Source organism: Manis javanica, chromosome 4 (assembly GCF_040802235.1).
Source record: "Manis javanica isolate MJ-LG chromosome 4, MJ_LKY, whole genome shotgun sequence".
In the NCBI taxonomy this organism is placed as follows: Eukaryota; Metazoa; Chordata; class Mammalia; order Pholidota; family Manidae; genus Manis; species Manis javanica.
The window spans coordinates 173,882,957-173,901,731 of NC_133159.1; the positions used below are offsets into that span (position 1 = coordinate 173,882,957).

At 38.1% G+C, this 18,775-nt stretch overlaps 1 long non-coding RNA gene across 2 annotated transcripts in view; it reads left to right on the forward strand.

Annotated features, from left to right (window-relative positions):
* The window catches only part of LOC118968104 (uncharacterized), a 35,126-nt gene extending 33,470 nt beyond the window's left edge, over positions 1 to 1,656 (forward strand). For both annotated transcript variants that reach the window (XR_005055468.2, XR_012129895.1), the window contains exon 3: positions 1,294 to 1,656. This is a non-coding gene — a long non-coding RNA (uncharacterized lncRNA). The remainder of the gene's footprint in view (positions 1 to 1,293) is intronic.
* Positions 1,657 to 18,775: the final 17,119 nt, after the last annotated feature.

The window sequence follows — 18,775 nt, forward strand, 5'->3', positions numbered from 1 at the left end:
GCATGTCTGAAGGAGTCCGGGTAGACTGAAAAGAGATCCAAAAGCAGGACCTTGAACATGTCTAGATTTAGAGATGGCAGAGATGAGAAGGAACAAGCAAAGACACCAGGAAATCCTAGAAAGACAGGAGGAAACCCAGGTATTATAATATTCTGGAAGCCTTGAAGAAAGGAGTCATGGACTGTCTCAAATGAATAACTGGCCATGGCTTATCCCGAGGAAGCCACAGATGATTACGATAAGATTATGATAAGAACAGCTGGAGTAGTTTTAAAGAATGGAAAGCAAGGAATTTCAGGCAGGGTGGAACATTTTGGTGCCAATCTTTAATCTTGAAGTAACCTTGATAATATCCTTCACCCTGAGCTCGCCTCTATTCTCTTTCTCATAAAGCCACTGGTTATCAAACTGGAAGCATGGATTTAGCTTTGACAGGTCTTCCAAAACTCTCATTAGAATGCTCTTTCTGTTTAATCTCAAGGGTTGCCTGGTTCTCTTCACTTTAATTTAATGCACGTGTCAGAAACCAGAAAGGGAAAGAATTCTCCAACAGAGCTATAGATCTGAAACTTCTCTGTTCCAGATAGCAGAATATCAAACTGGACTGAGAAAATGAGCCTCTGTTTATCAACTGGAATAGTTACATATATAGCACTTTTTTTTCCAGTCACAATCCTTCCTGAAAGGGCCACATTAGTAGGATTTCTCTAAGTCTGAAATACATTCAGCACATTCTTTTGATTTATGTGGAGACCGTTTCACTTTAATAGGCATTGGGCACGCATGCAATGAGGAAGCTGTTTATTGCATTTACACTTTGCAGAGCTTGAATGATAATGCTGTACTCACCTATCGCTCAGGTACCCACCTTAGAATTGGAGCAGCCCAGTAATCCTTTGTTGCTGAACTTTGAAGCTGGGGAGCATGATAAAGTGAGATTCATTGTGAGATGTTGTGGGACTCTCAGACACCCGGGTGGGGGTGAAGTGGAGACAGGACCGTCTGAGGAATGTACTTTACATTCAGGAATATTTGACCCCAGATGAAATAAAATGTGGCTTCAAGTCCAATGTAAATATTGGTCAGTTCCTACCACAGTAAGTATTCCTGAAGACAAAGATTGGGGCCTATCAATCATAATCACACTCCCATTAGTCGTAAGCAACATGTTTGAAGAGGAAACTGCCCCTCCCTCTCTCTCTCTCTCTCTTTGTCTGTTGATGATTTCGAAACAGTTAAGATCTCCAGGCTTATCTTGAAAATATTTACTCAGCTTCTGTCTGATCCTTTCAGAGCTTGGCCGTAAAAGCATGTGTTTCTCTCAAGCAAAGGATGATAGAGGATGAAGAGCCCAGACAGCCTCTGTCTAGCCTAATATTTTGGGGGAAGGTGACAGAAGAGATCGGAAAACCAACACAGAGGAAATGTTTTTTTAATTATCTGCGACACTCAGTAAAACAAAAATAAAGGTACAAATCTCCATCTGGTTTCATTTTATCTTTTCTCATTAGGCGCAGACCTACTTATTCTTCAGGCTTATTTTGTTTTCTTCTTCCTTCTGTTTTGGTGACTGATTCTCTTGTGTTTTTTGACCTGTGCTCACCCTCGGAGAAGCTGAACTGAATATGTGGGTTTTAAAATAATAATATATAAAGATTAGAGTCTAAGAGTATTAGAGTTGTGTTCTTTCTTTGAGTGGGACAATCAAAAGAAGAAGTAGATAGTCATGGTTGGTATAAGGGATTTTAAAGGACAATTACAGGGACTATGGTATTGGGGGGATCATATTGCTCCTATTAAAAATGATGCTTGCGGTGAGCTGTTTTTAAATATTTCATAGAAAGGATGCATTTACATGAGAATATTAACTATTATTATTATCATTATGTATTGAGACCTTAATTTGTCCCAGGTGTGATGTGAAGGGCTTTGCACACATTAGCTCATGTGATTACCGGTTCAAAAACCTCTCCTGCCTACAGTATGGCTGTCATCTCTTAATAGTAGACAGTGAGCCCACAGAATCCAACGGACTTTTATAGAGGACTTGTGAGCGCTCATGGAGCGGCAGACTTTGCATTTGCTGTCTGCATGCGTAATGGAATGGGCCACTGTGAAACCACGCACTCAGCTTAGCATGCAAATGTGAGTTGCCAAAACCGCTTGAAGGGAACGGTTTCTGAGCGGAGGAACAAGGTCCTTAAGATTGCTGATTCAGATGACTGCCTTCGAAGTGGAGTGCCCACCAGCTCAAAGGCATATTTCTCCAACCTTTCGGACATGGCATTCTTCATGCGACATGAAATTATATTTTTGATTGTGAAAGACAGTGTGAATTTGGATACATTAGTTCAGCCTTGCAGCCTGACACAAACATCTAAGGTGAAAACCTGGGAGTTAATGCTCAAGAAATATGTGTGTTAATCTTTATTTTCTCCTGATACCACTCTAATCTCAAGCATCCCTATTGTCATGTAAGTGACCTGTGTGTATAATTGGATTTTATTTCAACATCATTGGCTTATTCAAGACTATCTGAAAACTGTGAAGTTATTATATTTAAAGTACTTACAAATAAAATGTCCAAGGTTATCTGATAATAATTCTTTGAGAAAGGAAATGTAGCTCTGGGAGTAAGAAGGTTCCCCTCCCAGAACAAATTCCCCGTGAATTGGTGAAACTGAAGTAAGACAAGGGGAAGGACAGCTTGGGTTAAGGGGTTTGTTGCTCCTAGCGCGCTCCCATCCGTCTCCTGCAGCTGCAGTGCATGCTGTCCTTTCCACTCTCATCCGTCTCCTGCAGCTGCAGTGCATGCTGTCCTTTCCACTCCCATCCGTCTCCTGCAGCTGCAGTGCATGCTGTCCTCCCCGCTCCCATCCATCTCCTGCAGCTGCAGTGCATGCTGTCCTCCCCGCTCCCATCCATCTCCTGCAACTGCAGTGCATGCTGTCCTCCCCGCCCCCCCATCACCTGCCCCTTCCTGCAGGAATTCCATGGGCGGGTCCGTGGTGACTGACAAACCCCAGACCAATTATATACCAGCAACAGAGGGGAGGAAAGAATGGCCGTTTTCTCTCCACCCTTTTCCCCAGATCCAACTGAGGTTCTGAAACATCCACTGGCATGTAAACAGACTAAGGTCAGGTGGGAGATTCTAGAAACTCTGGGTGAAAACTTCCATTTACCCCACAGAAGGAGTGTATTCCCGTTTTAGTTATGAATACATTGAAAGACACAGAAGTTAAATGATGCCCCCAGGACAGAGTTCATTGGGGGAATATTTTTGACAAACATATCAAAAGAATTTTTTTTTTAGTGGAAAATAGCTTTGAATTCAATATTTGGGTGAAATACTCCAAAAGGACAGATCTTGAAAAATTAAAAACTTGTCATCCTAGGAAACTGGTTAATCTTTTCACCTTTTACTCTTCATTTTTCCCTGCTCCCCCAAATAGCAAACTTGAGTTCTAGTTTCTGTATCTTGAACCTTTGGTAGCCCCAGCATGTTTTACTGGAACACATTTAACAACACACAATAGTTTTTAAAGCCCAGATTTTTGCCATTTTTAGGAGTTACCTTGTCTTGAAAAATAAATGAATGGCACTGCAGGCACGTATTCAGTACATTGCTGAAATAGTGCCGTGGTCAAGCCACACTGCTCAGTAGGGAATTCCTTTCTTCCTGATACAATTGGAAGAAGTTCAAAGAACTGGAATAACTGGGTAAGAAGATGAGCCAACTGATTTATGCATGAAGATTAAAGGATAAATGAAAGAAGCCAAGTAAGTAGGCTTTGTCTAACTTGTACATAAGAAAGAGTATGAAAGGATTAGAAGTAGACATCACTGAAATGTTCAAACATTAATGAAATGGTTATATTGTGCAGTACTAATACTACAGAGAACAGTAAAAGCCATACTAAACTCATTGAGTAGCTTCCCATTTCCAAAAATAATTACATTATACTGAGAGCTCCAGGGTTATGGTGGAAGCTGTCTTCTGCTGAGAGCTCACCTATGCTCAGGCCAAGATGAAATGGTCTGTCCGCCAAGAGTCAGGCAACAATGTTGCTGTTTTTTCATTAGAACAGTAGATGATGGTGTATTGACTCCCATGAGTCTAAAATATTTAAATTCATTATTATCTAGAAGTTTAGCCTTCACTTTTTTAAACCAGATTCCTGAGTATTCAATAGATACGTTGGGATAAAGGGAAATTAATAAGCTATCTTTTGCTGTGCAACAAATCACCTCAAAACTCAGCAGTTTAAAATACCAATAAACATTTCACACCCCACATAGTTCTGATGGGTCAGGAATTTAGGAGTGGCTTGGTTGGGTGATTCCGGCTCAGCATCTCTCATGAGATGTCACAGCATCTCAAGACATTGTAGAATCTGTTAGCACCTTAAGCTTGCCTGAGGCTGACATATCCACTTTGGGGAAGAACCACTCACATGTCCCTCAACATTTGTCCTGGCTATTGGCAGGAGGCCTCACTTCCTTTTCATGTGGATTTCTTCATAGGGCTGTTTGTGAATCCTCATGATAGGACAGCTGACACTCTCCAGAATGAGTGCTCCAAGAAGCCACAGTATCTTTTATGACCCCCAACTCAGAATCTATACACCTTCATTTCTGCAGCATCCTATCATTTCTCAGGCAAGCCTCATTCAACACGAGAGAGAGCTGCACAAAAGCATGAGTAGCAGATGAGTATGAATGGAGGCTGTCCTGAATTCTGACTATCAAAGAATCCTGTGTCAATTTAATATCTGATGCTATTTTTTTTCTGCACAATATTTCTTTCCTAATTCCTCCATAATAGTCACTGGAGGACATCAATATAGTTTTTAATAAAACCATTGCCATCAACTAATCTTCCACAAATGTAGTAGTTGAGATTTGATAAAACATTTTATACATATTAATCATTATCATGTATTAAATGCCTATTATGCTCCACACAGATTCTGCAACAATCCCAAGCCTGAAACAATAGATCAATTGAGGCAAGAAAGGTTAATTAATAGGCTAAGTCCACATGGCTAGGAAGAGATGGGGGCAAATTTGAATCCAGATTGAAACTGCTGAACCCACATGATCAGGTCAAGATCCTGGCACGAAACAAGAGGCACAAACAAATAGGGAAATTCTGTAAGTTTCATAAAGGGATTATTACAAAGGAATGGAAGGTGTACGAGGAGATAAATGCTCTGATAACACCTTCCTCTTACTCGCTTAGAACCTCCTCTTTAGCAAATTCAACCAGAAGACGGAGGCAAGGGAGCCCCTTGAAGCAGTCTCCCTATGGGTTGGGTGAAACATGGTGGAGAGAGGATCTGAAAACACCCAACACATATTCACTCTTATCTACTGCACTGTATGCATTCCCATTAGCTCAGCCAGTTTCACAATCCTGAATATAGGACATGCATAAGTTTCCACAGCTAGGATGTGGTCAAATCAACACTCAAAGCAAGCGTCAGAGCTCCAAGGCACTTCAGAGCACTTTGTTTTGCACCAGAATATCTATTAAGGAAGAATCAAGCCCCTGGCAGCAGAGTGGGTAATTCAGAATCGACTATAGTCTATCATACTTCATAAGTAATATTTCTTATTGCCATCTATCGCTGCCATCACTGCTAACTTCCTTCATATCTAAGTCGGTAGTGACCAGGGAGAAAAGGTGTCAGTGGATTTGATCTTCACACAGGCGTCGTCTAGAAGTGGTCTTACTGACCGTGGATTGATCATGTTATGTTACTGATGAGCGGAAGTTAGTTATGGAGCCTTCCACTCGTGGTACGCTTTTCTTAGCTCCACTGGCCCGTCTATAAAACTGTGCTTTATCCTTTCTTTTCTGTGTGATATTCCCAAATTCCAGACACCTGGAACAATTTCTGGTGTGTATTAAATGACTGGTGAATGATTCAATGGGTGAATAAACAACCAAATAAGCAAGCTTTATCTGACGTTCTTGTCCAGACCCTAGCTGAACTCTAAAGCCACCATCATCGCCAACATTACCACTGTCATGATTGTTCAGCACCTACCAAATGCCAGGTACTGTGCTAAGCATTTTACACGGAGCTCTCAACTCCATGATTTTCGGCGACCTTATGAGATTGGTTACCCTGCTTTTCTCGATGCAGAAGTTGAGGCTTAGCAAAGTCAAATGAATTGTGCAAGAGCGTACATCTACCAAGAGGCAAAGGTGGAATTTGAAGCCAATTAGACCATCTGTAGAGCCAGCACATTTAACTAAGTTTCTCTACTACCTTTATCCCCACCATCAGCTTATTCCAGAGTTCAGGCATGAATAAACAATTACCTGAGACCATATTACTGCTTGCTATATTTATAACCACCATGCATAACTGGGCCTTTCTCCTATTATTTTTTGCTCTGTAGCTTCCTCTGCTTTTTGACTCTTGTTTTTTTTACCAACGATTGCTCAAACCACCCTTGGCTCTTTGAGCCCAATACTGGCCTCCTAGAGAAAACTCAAGGCATGAATCTCTAGAGCCTTTGTCTTCTCCCAAATTTCTAGGCTATGTGGGTCTATCATCTTTCTTTTCTATGGCTGTTGGATTACAGCATAGTCCACAGTCATGATTGCTCACAGTATGTCAAGTTCAGTGGGGCACTTTGCTGCTTAGGTTGTATTTTATATTAATTATTTTGCACAAAAAATTCAAAGAATTAAAGCATCTGAGAGATTAACGAGTGACTACACTATTGTTTTCCTAGCCAGTTCATTGTCAGGAAACTGGAACAAAGCAATGGTAGAATATTCTCTGGAAGTGTCTTAGTTGTTACCAGAGCCAGACACATTTGCAAATGCCCACACTTGGCACACCTGCCCTTGGGTTTAGTAATCTGAAATTAGGTTTGTTCATCACTTTAGTTCTAAGTCTTTCCCTAGGAGAGAGAGAGAAAAAAATCCTCCGTCTCCATAGCATCACATCTCATTTTCTTTTTTGGCTTTTTATAGATTAAAACCCAATTTCCCATCCCTCACGATGATTCAGGCTGTGTCTATACTACGCCAACACAACTGGTTAAAAAGGGAAAAAAGTCAGTGTGATAGTGGTGGAGTTTAGTTGACAAAATTCTAAATAAAATTCCATCTCCTTGAGAGTCTTTTAGAATCAAGACCTTCCAGATTTTGGGGACTTCAACTGTTAATATTAGGCATTTAAAAAAAATTCTAATTTTCCTGTTGAGAAATCAGTCCTTTTAAATGTTTAATAGATTTATATCCCAACAGTACTGTATACTAGATATCTTGAAATGCACTCAGGAACCTCAGAGTAAGGGGCCACTTACTGCTCGGGTGTCCTGAGGACTTCGGTGTGATGAATATGCTGGGAGAGAAGAGAAGGTCTTGGGCCCCTACAAGGTGGAAGTTGGATCTGACACCTTCAAATAAAATGCGGATTTTTGAAGCACTACACGTTCAGTGAGGGAGTGAGGTCTATAGCAAATGTCTGCCCTCCAGGAAAGAGATAGTGACACAGAATCTTGGTTTTCTCATTCTGGCTCTGGTTTAGAGGGGAAAGGAGGGAGAAACCTCTCCTCAAGAGCTCATAGCAACAGTACAGCCCTACTGCAGATTCGGCATACAAATGTACACTATTTGAATGGTCCTGATAATCACAAGTCAAAAAAAATTCAGTATATGCACATGTGTAACACATAATAGTTTTCATCTAAGGTCGCTGACAGAAATTAAACCAATTTTCAGAAGTTCAAACCCTTTCCAAACCAGGTCACCTAAAATTCCTTCACGTAAACAAATAAATAAATCAGCAGATCTAATTTAGGACTAGGAATACGCATTTTTAAAAATGACCTCCCTCCCCTCAGGTAATTCAGATGCAGCCAGCTCATACATTTTATTTGGGAAACAAACGCAATTGACTAGAATATGATTATGTAGATCTTCAATCTTGATTATTTTACTAGTCATTGTAGGCTAGGTAGAAATAAACCCCCAAATATCACTGGCTTAAAGCAATACAAGTGTGCTTGCTTGTTTATATCATAGTCCAGCACTGAAGGTGTCTGTGTCCCTGAACGTGATTCAGGATTTCTCTTCTTGTCTGGCTGAGCCATCCCTGCATACTTCATTTTCAGTCATGCGAATGGCAGGGAAGGAGAAACCAGTGGAAGGCTGCACAAGTTTTAAGGACAGGCCTGGAGGTGGTATGCCTCACTTCTGCTCTCATTCCTGTTGTCATGCTGGTCATGTGGCTATAAAAACAATGCAAGGAAGATTGGGAGAATTCATCTCCCGTGCACTTAGGAGGAATCCCAGTGAGCACTTCGCCTGTCTCTCCTACAACCCTTGATCTCCTGCCTCGTGTTTCCAACTGCTACACAGTGTCTCCACTTGAATGACTGACTACCATCACCAAGTCACTATATTGTAAACAGAAGTCATCCCTGAATCTTTATGCCTTTTTCCCAAATTGAACTTCCTCTTAAATTCGTTGCTTTTGTCAATGGTATCACCATTCTGATCACAGAGTCTTAAAGCCTGGGCATCTGCCTTCATCCCCAGTTTCATGTAACTACATGCAGCTCTTTGCCAAAGCCTGTTGCTTCCATCGCTAAAATCTTTATTCCATCTCCCATTTGATCACTTTCAGTGGCGCTGCTGAATTCTGGTTCATGCATCTGTTTTGTAAAGTAGTCCTCTATCCTGCAGTGCCGAACACTTCAGCCACCCATTTTCTTTTATGTTGTTTTCCCAATCTGGTTCTACATTTCTCATTGGCTAGTTGGCCCCGTACTGATCTCCCTTGCACAGCATTAATATTACCTAACAATTATTGAGCACTAATTATATTAAGCACTGGTTGAGTATTTTACATAGAGTGAATGCTATTACCATTTTCTTTGCGAATAGCTAAACAAGGATGAGGGGTAAAGTAATTTTCACTGACTGGAAAGTGAAGAATAAGGATTTAAACTACGTGATTTGTAGGACCTCTTAAATTCTAAAGCTCTTTTTCCACTGTAACTGAAGTACTTCATAATATCTACTTACAATCTGCTCCATCCTCTTTTTGAACCTAATTGAAACCTGGATCTCTCCAGGGAACCCCACTTTTTATTGAGTTTCATCTAATACTCAGTCCTTATTTATTTACACAACACGTGATACATATGATCTAAAGTTAGGAAAGTTTTCACTTATCCTGCAAATTTCAGTCTATTCATACATATTCTTGAAAATAACAAAAAAAGCCAAAAACCTTTTCTTTAATATAAATATCATATTTATATATATATATAAGGAAAATCACATATATAAATATATATATTTCTAATTAATATATATAAATATGGTATAAATTCATACCTATTATATATTATATCATATATAAAGGAATTATGTATAATATAATATGTAATACATAATATATATAGTAATATATAACATACAAAGGAAATTATATATATTTATAATGATAAGTACACATAGTTATATAATATATATTTATAATGGTAAGTATACATAGTTATGCATTATAAATGAATAATTATATATAATTCAAATTACTCATCCATATTTCTCTCAACCCTTCTTTATACATTTTTGTCAATTTCTTTACTAATAAAGTCACTTTATTTTCATGGATGACTTAGTCACCATCCAATTTTTGGAAGATGGTGTCTGTATAAAGGCGAATGTCCTGTTCAACAGGCTGGCTTTGTATTTCTTTAAATCTGTAACTTCGGTTACTTCACCTTTGCCCTTTCATCACCTTTCTTACTCTCATGACTGACCTCTGTATTTGCCATGTTGTGGCCTTAAACGCTACTATTTCATTTCATAGTTCCTTAACTCTGCACTCGTTCATTCTCACTACATCTGATTTTTACATTCAGTGTGACTTCTGGTCCCATGAGATCACTGGTTTTCTATCTGAGTGGTTTGGGGCTGCTGGAGAAAGTCTACCACCAAACCAACTGCTACCACTTGGTTTTCTCAGTATTGCTACCCTTCATGATTCCTTTTACATATTCGTCAGCACTCCTGGGTACTTCATGTGATTTCAGTCCTCCATCCAAAGCTTATTCCGAAGTTTTTTATCCTATCCCATTTTGATAGACATCTAGAAGAATTTTCTTCTCTCCCGTGTCTTCAGATTTCCACTAGCTTTTTCTACCTAGTCAACCAACATGTTAAAGCATCAACTCTTTCTTCTTAAAAAGTGAACAATCCTCAATCTGTATTGAATCCTAGTTATAGCGCGAAGTCTATTCTCCCTTTATTCATCTGTTTCCTGGTACCAGTCATATACTATCTCTATTCCCTTTTTTATGTCATAAAGCTCTTATTCTACAGGCAACAAAAAGTCAAGCTCATAGGTAAAAAAGTGAGCTAATTCTATAGACATGCAATTATTCTTCATTCACCAAATGAAGCCGAATAGGCCAAATATAAACATATCAAGGATTTTATTTAATATTAACTCATTGTTAACTAATAACATAGTAACATAAATGGGATGTGTAACCAATTTAAAGCACATATATACATATGCATATGTGAACACATAACTTTATAAAATTTAATAAAAGAAAGTTAAGATTCTTGAATCAGTTGCAAAACTGGTTAATGCCACAGACGGCCATATACCTTTGGGGTTACTTTTCACTGGTCAGAAATAATTTGCATCTTTACTGGACAAAAGTCTACAAGCTCTCTTCTACCCATTATAGAGAGTTAACATAGGCAGATGATAAAAAATTAAGCTGAGCATTTTGAAAGAATTTCCAGTAATCTTTTTGCCTATTTTGGTGTTTTCGATTATTTTTCTCACATTCCCCTTTGCCCACTCTTGCTTCTATGGCCACAAACAAACTCCAAAGCTTATTCTACTAACCAAGAAACATTGTTCTTGTGACATTTGATCTGCAGGAAGAATTTGAACTAACATTATAATCCTCCTTGAATTTACTTTGGAAATCTAGAAATTTACAGTATGGAGTGTAAACACTCTTGTTTAGTAAACACTAAGGTAAAAAGAATTGACTTCTGTTTGGAAAATTTCACAAGTAATCTCAACTGGACTTTTAAAAAGCCTCTCTCATTTACTTTTCCATCCTGAGGCCAAGAAACCAAGCCCAAGCACTTGGTCAAACAAATTTCACTCACAATTCTTACGAATTTGGGAGCATTTCTGTCTTCTTGATGTCTGTAAATTCATCTAAAGTCCCTAACCTTTCAGGAGGGGCCTCCTTTACTACATGTGAGCCAAACCCAGGTCCATGTTCTTGGAAGAATTTTGTAGGCATTAGTTTCACACATATTACTCCTTAATACTAGGCATGTCAGACCTGATTCAGTGACAATCATTCCCAAATATGATACTCTTGTGTGATATTGGTTGCACAATTCATTTGTCCATGTGCGTCCTGGTACAAAGGAGGATGGATTTTTATGAAGCTCAGTGAAAGTATTTGTTTCTACATTTTGAACACACTGAGACATAACACCACTTAAAAATGCTCCATTTCAACAACAACAAATGTTGGCGAGGATGTGGAGAAAGGAGAACCCTCCTACACTGCTGGTGGGAATGTAAATTAGTTCAACCATTGTGGAAAGCAGTATGGAGGTTCCTCAAAAACTCAAAATAGAAATACCATTTGCCCCAGGAATTCCACTCCTAGGAATTTACCCTAAGAATGCAGCAGCCCAGTTTGAAAAAGACATATGCACCCCGATGTTTATCGCAGCACTATTTACAATAGCCAAGAAATGGAAGCAACCTAAGTGTCTATCAGTAGGTGAATGGATAAAGAAGATGTGGTACATATACACAATGGAATATTATTCACACATAAGAAGAAAACAAATCCTATCATTTGCAACAACATGGATGGAGCTACAGGGTATTATGCTCAGTGAAATAAGCCAGGGGGAGAATGACAAGTACCAAATGATTTCATTCATCTGTGGATTATAAGAACAAAGAAAAAGCTGAAGGAACAAAACAGCAGCAGACTCACAGAACCCAAGAATGGACTAACAGTTACCAAAGGGAAAGGGACTGGGAAGGATGGGTGGGAAGGAGGGATAAGGGGGAAAAAGGGACATTACAATTAGCACACATAATGTAGGGGCGGGGGCACGGGGAAGACAGTACAACACAAAGAAGACATGTAGTGATTCTATAGCATCTTGCTAGGCTGATGGACAGTGACTGTAATGGGGCATGTGGGGGGGACTTGATAATGGGGGGAATCTGGTAACCACAATGTTGTTCATGTAAGTGTTTATTAATAATACCAAAAAAAAAGTTTACAGCCAAAATTTGTAGGATAAAAGTATTATATAAAAAGTGTCAGTTAATGAATACAAATACTGCTTTATTTCCTCTTTTTTGTGATAGTTGTGGTCTTACTCAGCTTTTAGTAGGAGGTGCTTAATAACCACATTGCACCAAAAAAAGAGAAAAATGCTCCATTTCAGTTTATAACTGCATGGTTTACTAGGTTGATATTCACAGGCTGATTAAGAGGAAGGAGGAAAGCCTTCATTTATCCATGAACATTAAAAACTAGTGCTAACTACATCCCATTTAAACAAGAACCACAATATGGTATTTCTTACCAGTTGATTGTGTTGTAGATAAGATATTCATGTTTTGCTAGATGTTGGAGGGGAACGGTCTGTTTCCATGAGGTATGTCTGCTTCTGGAACAAAGCAGCCTGGAAATTCAGATTCACCAAAGCAGTCTGAAAATGATCTGAATCATGTTAGCTCAGAAACTATACCCTCAGCCTGTTGCTGAATCTATCAAAAGTTCAGATAATCTTTTCACAGGACTGAGAGACCCTTTTTTGTTAAAGACACAAACTCCAGCCCGTTAGCTTATGGCACAGGCTTCAGGCAAGCGCCACAGGAAAACAGAAACCCATTTGATAGAATGAGAGGCTGTAATGTATTCCAGTAGCCAAAAATAGAATGGTGGGAGTAAAACTCTATGGGAATATGGTACAAACATTTCATAGAGAGTAATCAGTATTTCTCTTGAGGATAAGAATATATTATGAACAGAGAGAGCATTGAAAAATATCTAAGGTTTTACCATATTGTATACAATACATGTATAACATATAATATCCATGCAAAGAAGGCATAATATAAAAAGAACCAGAATGATCACATTTACCTACATTGACTTTGGAAAAGGTTGACCGTCCCTTCTGATCTGACAATTCTTTCTATGCAGCTTTTATGATAGTTTTGAGCTAACTGAGAAGCATGGAAGATACAAAACAATCATAATTATTTCTTGAATCTCTTTTTCTTATAAGATGAAAGAACCAATCACTGTAATTTTCCAAGGGCTCTCTAAGAAATCCTAAAGAGAGTTTTAGGTGGATTTTATCCCCTAATTTTATCCCCTAATTTTAGGAACTGATCTTAGGAAGACAAAATTAAATGTGTTAATGCAGGAGATTTTGTCCCTGGACTGTGATAGGCTCGTGGGTACCTGAGAAACCAAAATTGGTTACCTATGTCATCAAACTATTTTAAAATAAATATGGCGAGGAAATGCATTTGTAAGGGACTTTCACTTTATCACAAACACTTAAAAAAATATAATCTAAGGTATTACAAAGTGAACACAAATAATAGACAGTTTTTATGGGAAGCCATGGGACCTTTGCTGTCTGGGTAGATCACACAGACAATAAGAAACAATGTCACAATGTCAACTCACAATGGATTAAGGACTTAAACGTAAGACTTGAAACCATGGAACTCTTAGAAGAAAAAGCAAGGAGCAAAGCTCCTCCACATGGGACTTGGTGATGATTATTTTTGAATAGGACAGCTAAAGCACAGGAAACAAAGTAAATATTGACAGGTGAGACAACATCAAACCTAAAAGCTTCTGCGCGGGAAAGGAGACCGTCAACAAAGTAAGAAGACAACTTGCAGAGTGGGAAAATATTTGCAAGCCATGTATCTGAGAAGGGGTAACTCTCCAAAATATATGAAGAAGTCATACAACTAGGTAGCAAAAAATAATTCACCCATTTCAAAAATGGGCAAAGGCCTGAAGAGATATTTCTTTAAAAACGACGTATGAAAGACCGAAAGGTGCATAAGAAGATGCTTGACATCACTAACCATTAGGGAAATGCAAATTAAAACCACAGTGAGATAACACCTCCTGCCTGTTAGGTTGGCCATCATCAAAAAGAGGAGAGAGAACAAATGCTGGGGTGGGTGCAAACTTCTAGCTGTAAGATAAATAAGCACTGGAGGCAGAACGTACAGCATGGTGAGTATAGTTGCCATGGCTGCGTGATATATAGGAAGTTGCTGAGAGAGTAAATCCTAAGAAATGTAATCACAAGAAGAATTTTCTCCCCTTTTTCATTTTCTTTCTTTCCTTTTTTCTTGTATCTATCTGAGAAGATGGGTGTTAGCTGCACCTCCTGTGGTCACCATTTCACGTTAAATGTAAATCAGACCATCATACTCTTTGCCTTAAGCATACAGTGATGTATGTCAGTTATTTTTCAAAATAACTGGGAAAATACTCCTTTTATTACAACCCCTTGTTAAGAGCCCTAAGAACAATTTATCATTTTAACTGGGTAAGATGGTTTGAATTTTGCTTTCGATAATTCTTGGCAGTAAAGTATTTACCAGTTTTTTAAAAATAAACCAATTAAACAGAACCCATTTTGGCACAATTTTAACATATATTATTTCTTCTTTTCAAAGTCAGTATTTGCAGGTGTCATAAACCAAAGTAAATAAAAATTCCTCTTCTGCAAACCATTTACAACTTCCAGTGTCCATTCATACCTTGTCTCTCACTATCATTTTTCATATTCTGGGATAACCAGGCACTTAGAGAGAAAACTACTCTCTTTTTACCTTGGTGAACTAAAAATCATTTAATTACTTGACTGATTTTCACACTTACCTGCTCTGATTGCCCCAGTGTAATTTCACATTATGAAGCTCATATTAATTGTAATCTTAAACGCAAGTAACTGACTTCTACTTCCCAGAGCAAACTGAGAGGTAGATAATGACTAGGCTAGGGTGCTGTTTGATGGAATGGGATGGTGAGATATTTCCAGCAGTAGGAACACTATAAATAATGTGCCTAAGGTAGGGGCATGTTTGGTGTCTCCAGGGAATAGTAAGAAACATGTTTTACCATTTACCAAGAAACACATTATCAAGTACAGGATAACGATGAGGGAGATTTGAGAGAAAATATGAAAGTCACAGAGGCTGGGTACGGATGCCAGGAAGCTCATTCACAACCCTGCTAGGGATCTACGGATACCAGGGGAAGAAAATGGGATCTATTCCACTTCTAAATAGAGATCGGTTCCTGAAGATTAAAACAAGTACCTGTGAATCTGTACGCAGGATGCCGGAGGATGCCACTAAAGCTTTTTCATTTTATTTTTTAAAGAAAAAAAGTGAAATGATTTATTGTGTCTCAGGAAGATAAATACTGCCAAACTCAGCAGGTGGGATTGGAGTGGGTAAGGAGGACCAAAGATGTTAAGTAATACGTGGAAAAAGCATTGAACTGGGCTTTCGGAGACCTAAGCTTAAACCTCAAGCACACTTTTCTTTTTTTTTTTAAAGTTGTTCACAGAAACTTTATTCATAATGGCTCCCAACCCATAAATAACCCAAGTGACTATCAACAGGATGGATCAACAATTGTGGAATATTCATACAATGAAATACTATTTTGTAATCTCTCTCTCACATGTATAGACACATATTTATGTTTATTATTTATTTATTTATTTATTTAAATTCATTTTATTATCATTAATCTACAATTACATGAAGAACATTATGGTTACTAGACTCCTCCCTTCATCAAGTCCCCCCTCAACAAAACACTTTTCTAACTGTGTGATCTTGGCCAAAAACTCACCCTAAAGTTGTTCCAACTGTGGGATGCAAACCACAATTTAGTTGCTTGTGATTAGCATTTTTAAAAAAATGGAATAGAATAATATATAATAGAATAGATATAAAATAGAAGAGGGCTTGGTTTCTCATAAGAATAAGGACCACCTCCTGAAATTACGTTGCGGCTATGCAGTATGATACAGAGGGCTGTATGCATTTATCATGGTGTAAAGCAAAATGCATTACTTACCCTGAGCTCTATTTTTTTTTATTTTAAAAGTATAGTTTAATTCTAAACACATTAGACATTCATACATGGAATATATATGTTTATAAATATAGGATATGTATGATTGAAATGTACATACATGTATACACATATGTATTATACATATAAAATCATGTCTGCATATCTATCTATCTATATATAGTCACCCTCTTCCTCAATTATTGGGCATTTAGTTTGATTTAAGTATGTTCTATTAAGGGTAAATAATACATAAAAATTAAGAGACTTTACATTATAGTTCAGTATTAGAGTTCCATTTCACTTATTCAATATGTAATACTTTTAAGATAATCATCTGAATTTTTCCTTTCATATAGCAAGCATTTTACTTTATTTTTAAGCAACCCAAAATCCTGGAACATTTTTTGAACAAGTGATCTACTGACCTACTGTCATCTCAGAAGAAACCAGCAATAGTTCTCTCACATATTCTGTTTTCAATTTTTATTACTCATACTCCAGACCATGTGGAACTTACCATTTATCTGTTATTTTAAAATTACATTCATCATTTTCTTTTTCTTAACTTTTTATAAGGTTGATACAGATTTCAGATATATGCCTCTTGAGTTTTTGCTATAATTTAAGAGGATGATGGCAAGGGGGTTTGGTCTATTTATTGCAGGACCTTTAGGAGAACACATTATGAAAGGTAGAAAATAGCAATCTGAACTCTGTTACTAAACCAACCTTCATTTTGTCAGGTAGAAAGCCCCTGGACACAGCAGGAAGCGTATCTGGTGAATCAGCAGCTGACCTGAAGTGAGACTTACATAGATCAACTATTTGAGGTAGCTCTTTATTAGCCTTCCCTGTTAAGAAATGGTAAGATGAAACATCGAGCTGTTGAGAAGTGTCTAGACCACTTTGGAATCTCCATTCTCATATTCAGTAGCTCATTCTAAATATAGGCTCGCCTTCTATATATATTTTTTTGTTTGTTTGTAATTTAATTTTTTAATTTTCACTTTTTTTTTGAGAGGTCATCTCTCATATTTATTGATCAAATGGTTGTTGACAACAATAAAATTCTGTATAGGGGGGTCAATGCTCAATGCACAATCATTAATCCACCCACAGCCTAATTCTCATCAGTCTCCAATCTTCTGAAGCATAACGAACAAGTTCTTACATGGTGAACGAATTCTTACATAGTGAATAAGTTCTTACATGGTGAACAGTACAAGGGCAGTCATCACAGAAACTTTCGGTTTTGATCACGCATTATGAACTATAAACAATCAGGTCAAATATGAATATTCGTTTGATTTTTATACTTGATTCATATGTGGATCCCACATTTCTCCTTTTATTATTATTATTATTTTTAATAAAATGCTGAAGTGATAGGTAGATGCAAGCTAAAGGTAGAAAACATAGTTTAGTGTTGTAAGAGAGCAATTGTAGATGATCAGGTGTGTGTCTGTAGACTATGTGCTACTCCAAGCTAGACAAGGACATTAAAACATCCATGGATGCAGAAGATTTCTCTCAAAACGGGGGGTGGGGGGGTGAGGTTCTAAGCTTCACCACTGTTGATCCCCAATTTCTCACCTGATGGATGGCTCCCCTGCGACTGTGCCTGTCTTAGGTTGTTCCTCCCTTGAGGAATCTTACCCGTCTCTGGCTAACCAGTCATCTTCCGGGGCCATACAGGGAAATGTAAAGTTGGTAAGTGAGAGAGAAGCCATATTGTTTGAAAAGGTTAGCTTTTTACTTCTTCGCAGATTTATGCCCTGTGGCTTCTATGCCCAGCATTTGTCTTGAGGTATCTTTACCACTTGGAGGAATGATGATACTCGGTAAATTCGATATGAGGCACGAATTCTATTTAAGGGTTGTAATTAGGAAGGAAGAAGAAAAGCTATAGAGGTAGCAGATGGAAGAAAACATGGGAGGACTGATTATTTCTTTGACATATCTTCTTGTAGAGTAAGTTAAGCATGTATAGGTTTTAAACTACTAACTAAATTGCACACACACATTAACATAATAGGAATAAAATTACATAACCAAAGCAAATCTATAATTACCAGCCATCCCCAGTGGAGCCAAGAAAACCAGTTAGGCACCCTAGGCATTTGTGAAAATTTGTCTATGATATGATGGATATTGTCCAACTGTACTTGAACAGTCTGAGAGAAATCAGACAAATTAAAACAACCCATTCCTGGGAACTGTTCACATCCCATATGTTCTTTTAACCGTAGATAGTCTGTAGTTGTAAGATTTTGGAGTGCTACAACTTGCACTTCTCCTAATTCTTGGTTGAGTTCCAACTTTATAGATCCAGTCAAATTTGTTGTTTTACTGTATGCACAGGCCAGCTTAGATATCTTCTTCTTCATTCCAATGGCAAGTCCAGGAAACAGTGGGATGGATGCAGCTACAACTGCAGCATCGCCTGGATCTTTGTGGAGGTTTTTTGATGATCATCATCTGGTATGACTCTTCCAGAGAGCGCTGATGTTGGAAGTTCTTCTTCATATCGTATCTTAGTTCATTTTCTGGGTAGCCAAATTAGGCTTTGATCCTCTGTATAAACACA